Raw genomic sequence first — 8,266 nt, 5'->3', positions numbered from 1 at the left:
GAGATATGATGGCCTTAAGTACAACTTTGTTCAATGTGTACAGTTTGGTGACTGCTGGGGAACAATGAAGTCTCATAGCCCAACCTGTTTTATGACCATTAAAAATGATATGATTCACCTCATGCATTTACACTGGGCTCTAGGTGAGCAGCTCAAGCTCCTGTCATTGCCATCTCTCCACCACTGTGGCTTCCACAGGCTTCACTGTTGCCAAAGCCACCTTCAGTGACTTGTCGCACCTGATTCTCTCTTCTTTCCTTCTCTCCTCTTCTTGCCAACCAAAATCAATGATGCCATGTCAGACTATTTGAGTGACTAAGACCATGGCTACAATTGAGGGTTTGGTGCACCTCAGTTTGGAGGGAGTAGGGTAAGGCCTCTATCAGGAAAGAAATTTGGAAACCCTGGGAAGAAGCTAGTTAAAAAGAAGTGGAATGTTGATGATCTTCCCAAATTTGAGAAGAATTTTGATCAAGAACACCCTGATTTGGCTAGGCTCATAGTACAATAGGTGGAGACATACAAGAGAAGCAAGGAAATTACAGTGGAGGCCACGATTGTCCAAAGCCAGCTCTGAATTTTTATGAAGCATACTTCCCTACAAATGTCATGGGTGTAAGTACAAGACAATTTTACTAAACCCACCACTTATCAAGCTCAGGGATGGCCAGTTGCTGTAAGTGGATTGGATGTGGTTAGAGTAACACAGACTGGATCTGGAACAACATTGTCTTATTTGCTGCTTGCTATTGTCCACACCAATCATCAGCCATTCCTAGAGAGAGGCGAAGGGCCTATTTGCTTGGTGCTAGCACTAACTCAGGAACTGGTCCAACAGGTGCAGCAAGTAGCTGCTGAATGCTGTATAGCATGTCAGTTGAGTTCTACTTGCATTGATGGCAGTGCTCCAAAAAGACCACAAATACTCAAGTTGGAGAGAGGTGTGAAAATCTGTATTGCAACACTGAAAAGACTAATAGACATTTTTTTAGAGTGTGGGAAAACAAATCTCAGAAGAACCACCTACTTCCCTTTGATGAAGCAGATAGTATGCTTGACATGGGCTGTGAACCCCAAGTAAGGAAGATTGTGTATCAGATAAGACCTGACAGGCAAACCATAATGTAGAGTGCAACTTGGCCAAAAGAAGTAAGACAAGTTGCTGAGGATTTCCTGAAAGACTATATTCATATAAACATTGGTGCACTGGAACTGAGTGAAAACCACAACATTCTTCAGATTGTGGATGTGTGTCATGATATAGAAAAAGGTGGAAAACTTCATCATCTGATGGAAGAGATCATAAATAAGAAAGACAATAAAGCCATTGTCTTTGTTCAAACCAGTAGAAAATGTGATGAACTTACTAGAAAAACAAGGAGAGATGGGTGACCTTTCATGGGTATCCATGGTGACAAGAGTCAACAGGAATGTGACTGGGTTCTAAATGAATTCAAACATGGAAAAGCTCCTATTCTGATTGCTGCAGATATAGCCTCCAAAAGGCTAGATGTGGAAGATGCGAAATTTGTCATCAATTATGACTACTACCATGTTTCCTCAGAAGATTATATTCATCGAATTGGAAGAACTGCTCATAGTACCAAAACAGGCACGGCATACACTTACTTTACACCTAATAATATAAAGCAAGTGAGAAACTTTATCTCTGTGCTTTGTGAAGCCAATCAAACAATTCATCCCAAATTGCTTCAGTTGGTTGAAGACAGAGGTTCAGTTCATTCCAGGGGTAAAGAAGGCATGCAGGATGACCATCAAGACAAATACTCTGTGGGCAAAAGTGGTGGATTTAATACGTTTGTGGACAGAAAAAAATTATGGCAGAAGTTTCTCTACTCTGCTTAAGAGACATTTGGGGGGGGGCGGGCAAAAACCCAGAATGGTGTTTACAGTGCTACAAATTACACCAATGGAAGCTTTGGAAGTAATTTTGTGTCTGCTAGTATAGAGACCAATTTTAGAATGGGGACTTACCAGAATGATTATGATAGCACTCAGCAATATGGAAGTAATGATCCAAATATGCACAATGGCATGAACCAACAGGTATATGCACATCCTGCTACTGCAGCTATGCCTATGATTACTTATCCATTGCCAACAGGATATTCTCAGTAAGACTTTAGAAGTATATGTAAATGTCTGTCTGTCATAACTGCTCTTTATATTGTGTGTTATCAGACAAGATAGTTATATAAGAAACAGGGGAAATACAGAAATGATTGTAGCGCATCAGTAATTCTGGTGCACTTCTTTGCTATTTACGTTGGTGCACTTCTTCTGCTATTAAGTTGCTATTTAAGTTTGCTATTTAAGTTGTACATTCCAGAAAAATTTTTAGGGGGATTTTTGTACTCAAAAATGCAGGCAGTGTTTCCATAAAAGTAAATGTACAGTGATTTGAAATACAATGGATGAAGGCAATATATGGTCTTTAAATAAAAAAAAAATATTTGAGGACTGAAAAAAATGATATGGTTCACTGTTCCTCTGTACTCAGCACATAACTAAACCATTTTGGGAAGTGCCAGCCACATTGCAGAGACCACATAATGAAAGTAAAAATAATCCAATTTGGCCATATTGGGCATCTGGTCTGCAGGCTGTGTTTATCTGCTGCAGAATACACATTGTCACTGTTTATGACTACCTCAGCTAAGTCATCTGCATGTATGATCCCACTCATGAAAAGTTCAACAGTAATCTGAAGACTGAGAAAGGGAAACTTATCAATGATGGGAGCCCATCTCCATCTTCTAGGAGTGAGATATTGCCAACATCAAATGGAATCACTCTGGTGTTGAACATGTTGTGAAGTCCACATGCCTCTTTCTTCTCTGGGAGAAATCTGAAGCTAATGTGATGGTTAGAGGCTCATCATCACTTCCTCTTTCTGAAGATGCCCCTATGTTTGTAATGGAAGGGACCTTGAGAGATGTGATCACTGTCTCAAGATTATCAGCATTGATAATATACCACAAACTGTTTGGCACACTGGTCAGTTATTTATTCATGATAACATCGGGATAGTGGAAGCCACAATTGGATCATGGAGAGATTCATGATTACAATTCAAATAATTACTTTTACCATGAAAAATGTGGGTAGGCCCTCTGGAAAATTGTGGCATGTTCATTGTGATTATGCTCAGATCATCATCCCTGAAAACACTGATATCAGTAAGGCTGTGGGGCAAGGTCATTCGTGGGTGAATGGGAATTTCATTGGAATAATTTTCTGTCTTTACAGCCAACATGTCTGTCATGAATCTGACCTTCAGTCTGGAGAAAACAAACATAGTAAATCAAGAAGGTGCTAAGTCAGGCATAAAACCACCTCTTGAAGGGGATTCTGGTCTACACACAGTACCAGATTGCATCCTGTGAGTTTAATAGTGATGTTTATTCCTCTATCTTTTTTTAATGCTGCAGTATTCACTGTTCTTTTTTATTTTTAAAGTATATTTTATTGACTATGTTATTACAGTTGTCCCATTTTTCCCTTTTTCCCCCCTCCACCTGGTACCCTCCTTTCCTCCAGCAATCCCACCACCTTGGTTCATGTCCATGGATCATACATACAAGTTTTTTGGCTTCTCCATTTCCTATACTATTCTTAACATCCCCCTGTCTAATTTGTACCTACCAATTAATTATGCTTCTTACTCCCTGTACTTTTTCACCCATTCTCCCCCTCTCAGTTGATAACATTCCAAGTGATCTCCATATCTACAATTCTGTTCCTGTTCTAGTTTTTGCTTAGTTAGTTTTTGTTTTTATTTTTTATATTCAGTTGTTGATAGTTGTGTTTGTTGTCATGTTAATATTCATAGTTTTGATATTCTATTCCTTAAATAGGTCCCTTCAACATTTCATATAATAATGGTTTGATGATGATGAACCCCTTTAGCTGTTCCTTATCTGGGAAGAACTTTACCTGCCCTTCCACTCTAAATAATAGCTTTGCTGGATAAAGTAATCTAAGTTATAGGTCCTTGCTTTTCATCATTCTGAATACTTCTTTCCAGCCCCTTCTTGCCTGCAAGATTTCTTTTTAGAAATCAGCTTATAGTTTAATGGGAACTCCTTTGTAGGTAACTCTCTCCTTTCCTCTTGCTGCTTTTAAGATTTTCTCTCTATCTTTAATCTTGGGTAACTTAATGATGATGTGCCTTGATGTGTTCCTCTTTGGGTCCAATTTCTTTGGAACACTCTGGGTTTCTTGGACTTCCTGAAGTCCCTTTCCTTCTCCAGATTAGGGAAGTTTTCCTTCATTATTTGTTCAAATAAGTCTTCAACTTCTTGCTCTTGTTCTTCTTCTGGCACCCCTATGATTCTGATGTTAGAGTACTTAAAGTTGTGAAAGAGTTTCCTAAGCCTCTCCTCATTTTTTTGAATTCTTATTTCTTCATTCTGTTCCAGCTGGGCATTTATTTCTTCCTTTTTTTTTTTCAAATCACTGATTTGAAACTTGGTTTCCTTCCCTTCACTGTTGCTTCCCTGTATATTTGCTTTATTTCACTTTGGGTAGCCTTCATTTCTTCCTTCATTTTGTGACCAAGCTCAATCAGTTCTGTGAGCATCCTGATTACCAGTGTTTTGAACTCCATATAAAATATGTTGGCAATCTCCTCATCACTTAGCTCTTTTTCTGGAGTTTTGATCTGTTTCTTCATTTGGGCCATATTTCTTTGCCTCAGTGTACCAGTCTGGGTGAATGTTTCTTTAACTCCTTGGTTGTCAGAGTTCCATGCAGTTTGATTTTCTGGCACTTGTGGTTGTAGATTGTTTTTAGATTGGTTGTTATCCTTCTTTTGTTTGTGCAAGGAAGGTAAGCATTTCTACTTATGTCTCCACCTTGGCTGGAATTCTCTATTTATTTATTTTTAGACAGAGGAGACAGAGGGAGAATGAAAGGGAGAGAAACGTGAATGTGTAGTTGCCTCTTGCATGCCCTCCACTGGGTACCTGCCCAGCAACCCAGGGATATGCCTTGACCAGGAATTGAACCTGCAGCCCCTTCACTCACAGGCTAGCAGTCAATCCACTGAGCCACACCAGCCAGTGCAGGGCAATATTTCTTTGTCACTTCATTTTGGCAGCCTCCCTGTGTTTGTTTCTGTGTATTAGGTAGAGCTGCTTTGATTCTCTATCTTAGAGAACATGTTACATTGTATTGGGCAGAGCCTTAGGTATTCACTAGGGTGGAGCAACCTGGTTTGCCACTTTGTGGCTCCATGTGGAGATGATGGGTTGGAGAGGGAACAATGGCACTTCAGGGTTTCTGAAAGCTTGCCCAGCACTCACCATTCTAGTCACTTCATTTGCTGCCCATATGTGACTGGTGCCCCTCTAGCTGATTCCCTGGTGGTGATTCCCAGTGTGGGTGGGTTTGCATATGTTCTAAGTCCATGTGGGCTCTTTAAATGGACTCTCCTGAGAAACTAACAGTTTATTCCATGACCCCAACCCCCACTAGTTTTTGTAGCCAGAAGTTATGAGGCTTACTTTTCCTGGTACTGGAACCCTGGACTGCATGGTCTGGACCAGGGCTGAGATTGCTCTCTCCCAAGGTATCCCTCCTGATTTTTATTCACCACATGTGAATATGGGACCACGCATTCCACCACCACCACTGCCACCTCTCCATGCCCTACTACGTTCTTGTGCCCTGGCTCCCCATCTCTGCCCCTCCTACCTCTGTGGATGAATATGGCTTTAAATCCTTGGTTGTTGGACTTCCATACAGTTTTATTTTCTGGCACTTCTGGGTGTTTTTGTTTTGAGGTTAGTTGTGATTCTTCCTGTACTTGTGCAAGGAGGTGAAGCATGTCTGCCTATGTCTCCATCTCAACCACAAGTCCCTCTATCTTTGATGGATGGTCATCATTGACCTCAGTGATCATGTTGTCAGGCTCATTTACTGGTATGACAATAAACCACCACACTGTGGACTTCATAGTTCACATGGTCTTTAATGAGTAGGATCCCTGAACCACTATTCCCAAAAATGACATAAGACAGAGAGAAATAGGCCCTCAGTTTGGGGACATCCTATCTTAAATATACTGCTCAACATGATTCCCATCCCAGGTTCCCTAGAAGAAAGATACCATCAACACAGTACACTAAACCCAGCAAGGAAAAAAAGGAGGTGGTTTGCTATAAGCAAAACTTTGAAGCCAACTGCCAACTAAAGGGTAGGCTATACATGTCTCTTTACCTACTAGAACAGTAGTCCCCAACCTTTTTGGTACCAGGGACCAGTTTTGTGCAAGACAATTTTTCCATGGACTGTATAGGTGATGGTTTGGGGATAGTCTCTGTGTAGGCAAATCTCTCTGCAGATTCTCATAAAGAGCACACAAACTATAACCCTCACACATGCAGTTCACAGTAGCATTCCTGCTCATGTGAGAATCTAATGCTACTGCTGATCTGACAGGAGGCAGAGCTCAGGTGGTAATGCAAGCAATGGGGAGTGGCTATAAAAACAAATGAAACTTCATTCACTCACCCACCCTCCTCTCACCTTCGGCTGTACAGCCTGGTTCCTAACAGGCCATCGGCTGGTGTCAGTCCATGGCCCAGGGGTTGGGGACCCCTGTGATAGAACCCCTGGAAGCTATGATACCATCATTAGTGTAACCATTTAACCCAGGAGTCCATGATATTTGCCACAAGATGCAAAACCAAGATACATTAACCTACTTAATAGAGGCAACTTGCCTATTCAGGCAGAGGAAGGATATTTCCCATGTGGACTCTCTGTGTGATAGGGGAAGCAGGAGGCTTCCTATGGGCTCCAAGGGTGATCTTGGGGTCTGAGAACCCTCAGGCCATATTTCTGTCTATGCTTTAGTTGTGCACCCTTTAAGAGCAGACCTCAGTATGACTTGAGAATAGCTGTTCCTTAGCCCCTTACCACACATTGTCTGTGTGGGAAGTCTGTAGCCAAGTACAGAAACTTTCCCAAGATGGAGTTTAGGGAACCCTGTAAATTTAAAATAGAAATATGGGTCTCACATAGAGGTTTTAGCATTAATCACCCTGATCCTGTGTTCTGTGAGTCATGGTGAAAGTCCTGAAGTTCTCAAATAACACCCCTCTCTCACCTTTTGGGGAGAAAGCTTTTAAAAAACATACAGCTAAAACAAGAAGGAGGTAAACATGAGTGCTTGAAACTTGGGACAGTGCCAGAAAATATACATTTGTGTTAATGAGGTTAAAACTGCCACTCTGGGAATGGCTAGCTTAGAGCATGGTGGCTGGATTGCTCTCTCTGCTCACTGTGAGGACTGAGGCCAGGGAACATTTGTCAAATCCAAGAAAGCATAGCACCATAAGTTCGCTCATACTCGTCTCTTCAGGATAAAGCTGGATATTTGCTGAGCACTAGCTTGGTGCATAGAAAGAAGTATATAATTGGGTACATCTCTTAGGGAAGAAGACAAGACCTGGGTAAACCATGGATTTACGCTTGTCTAAACTTCAATTATATTTGGGCCTTTAGCACTGTGAAATGAGGGAGCCTGTGAGAGGGGATAGAAAGAAGGGAGTAGAGATCATATGTTGTTAATTAGGAAAGAAGGAATGAGAAGAATGCTATGCTTTAGCTTGAGGTCTCCTTGTAGGTTGATTACAAACCACATGTAAAGTCGAAGATTTTCAAAGTCATCCTTCTGTCCCACTGGAGCAGCTTCAACTCTATGTTAAAGAAGCAGATGTGAAGGAGCAGGATGTTTCAGGCTTTGAGTTTCAAAGGGCCAGAAAAAGGTGAAGATCTGGTCTTTTGGTCTCCAGAACACTGAAGATTGAAGGATTTTTGGCACTTTGGGGCTGTATTTCTCAACCTGAGTTGGCAGTCTGTTTTTTTCAGGGGTGACTATGGGGGGAGGAGCAAAATCAGGTTAGGTAGGCCCTGTGAGGATAGAGTATGGGCTTTCTCAGGTATAGGGATAGGCATAAATGTCTATTCCTAGGTCTGCTGAAAATTCTTGTGTAGTTTTTAGAGACTTTATTTATTTATTTATTTTTAGAGAGAGGGGAAGGGAAAAAGAGAGGGAGAACAACATCAATGTGTGGTTGCCTCTCACATGCCCCCTACTGGGGACCTGGTCTGCAACCCAAGCATGTGCCCTGACTGGGTATCGAACCAGTGACACTTTGGTTCACAGGCCTTCCCTCAATCCACTGAGCAACACTAGCCAGGGAAAATTGTATATTTGATAGAAATTGTCACTCAA

The 8,266-nt window shown here is 41.4% G+C and overlaps 1 pseudogene; it reads left to right on the top strand.

Moving 5' to 3' along the window:
* Positions 1-295: 295 nt before the first annotated feature.
* LOC123805186 lies at positions 296-2,139 on the top strand (annotated as a pseudogene).
* The last annotated feature ends 6,127 nt before the right edge of the window (positions 2,140-8,266 follow it).

Source organism: Phyllostomus hastatus, unplaced genomic scaffold (genome assembly GCF_019186645.2).
Source record: "Phyllostomus hastatus isolate PE091 unplaced genomic scaffold, TTU_PhHast_1.1 phas_scaffold_28, whole genome shotgun sequence".
Taxonomy (NCBI): domain Eukaryota; kingdom Metazoa; phylum Chordata; class Mammalia; order Chiroptera; family Phyllostomidae; genus Phyllostomus; species Phyllostomus hastatus.
This window is presented reverse-complemented; position numbering and strand designations above follow the sequence as displayed.